The sequence below is a fragment of the Scyliorhinus torazame genome, chromosome 25, assembly GCF_047496885.1.
Source record: "Scyliorhinus torazame isolate Kashiwa2021f chromosome 25, sScyTor2.1, whole genome shotgun sequence".
NCBI classification, from domain to species: Eukaryota; Metazoa; Chordata; class Chondrichthyes; order Carcharhiniformes; family Scyliorhinidae; genus Scyliorhinus; species Scyliorhinus torazame.
Window position 1 is genome coordinate 43,279,728 of NC_092731.1, and position 1,551 is coordinate 43,281,278.

At 45.1% G+C, this 1,551-nt stretch overlaps 1 non-coding gene across 1 annotated transcript; it reads right to left on the minus strand.

The window, feature by feature from the left end:
* Positions 1-676: 676 nt before the first annotated feature.
* On the minus strand, positions 677-748 carry trnad-guc (transfer RNA aspartic acid (anticodon GUC)). Its single transcript has one exon. It is a non-coding gene; the product is annotated as a tRNA-Asp (tRNA).
* Between the last annotated feature and the right edge of the window lie 803 nt (positions 749-1,551).

Sequence of the window (1,551 nt, forward strand, 5' to 3'; positions counted from 1 at the left end):
TCTGAGGGACTAGGTCTGCGTGGAGCAATTATGATATTCAGTACACTGTCAATGAGATTACGTTCCCCTTTACTTCGTAATAATAGACAGAGTAGTGAAGCAAAGAAGACATGAAAGACAAATTCAGGAACCACGGTTCAGAAGGGTCCACTATGCGTCACTTTACAAGACATTTCTTTGAATGAGGCTGATGCGTGTTGAGAGATGATCCGGTTCATCAAATTTATACATTTTGTGTACAGTTTTTGCATTTTCATCGCGGTTCGAAGGCCGTTGTTTAATATCGCGGGGTACAGGTCATCTGTATCGGCGAATCTGTTCCTAACCAGTAGCTGCGAGTCACTGTCCGATCCTGCCTGAGTTGGTTGAGTTGACCGTTGGAGAAATCTCTTTGAATTGTATCGTTTTTGCGAGTGCATCTCGTGTGCGACAAATGGCGCATGTTGAAGGCAGCGTTTTTCTTTTACAGGGGCAAATGTGGGAAATGAAGAAGGTAATGTGTCCGTTTCGCTGACCCACGCATTGCACAGAAGTATTGGTGCGGGCGGTTTTGATGAGCGGTCTCAATTCCGCACTGTTGATTGCATCTCTGGGGCGGTGTGCCTTGGCGGATTCGACATCCGATGTACCAATTCTAAAAAAAAATTCCGAATTTTTTTCTGGTAACGAACAAATTCTCCTCGTCGGGGAATTGAACCCCGGTCTCCCGCGTGACAGGCGGGGATACTAACCACTATACTAACGAGGAACTGCTATTTTCAGAGCCCCGCTTGGCCAACTGAGGGTTTCTGCGCGTCTGAAATCACTCCATTTACTGAAGATGCTCGATTTGTCTGTGAAATCAGTAAAATCGCGGCAACTCAATACCATGTGGAAAGGAAGATCGTCCCATGTTAATTTTGGAAGACTGGATGCAGGATCACCCAAACTCTTCCGCGTGTATTGAGCTGTAAATATTGAGGCGGTTCTTCACTTCAGACCCTGACATCTGCAGGCGGGCTAATGGCAGCAATATTCACGCGATCAGTTCCAGTGGCATGAGATTCCGCAAAAATTATATCGGAATTTATGTTTGGCTCCATGTAAAGCAAAAACGATTTCAATTAACCAGTTGCCTAAAGAGGGCCACTACTTATATAGTCAGCAAGCAACATGATACATCAGACTTTTGTGCAAATCAGGAGATGTGTATTTTTGCTTTTCCCAGAAAACACATTGAATTAAACTGTCTTGTTCACCAGCACGACACAGTATGAAGAGAGGTGGGATCGGCAGGTTCCAAAATCACGAATCACGTCGACGCTGGTTACATTCGTGTCAGAAGTGTGTCGGCCCAGGGCACAGTGTCTGAGGGACTGGGTCTGCGTGGGGCAATTATGATATTCAGTACACTGTCAATGAGATTTCGTTCCCCTTTACTTCGTAATAATAGACAGAGTAGTGAAGCAAAGAAGACATGAAAGACAAATTCAGGAACCACGGTTCAGAAGGGTCCACTATGCGTCACTTTACAAGACATTTCTTGGAATGAGGCTGATGCGTGTTGAGAGA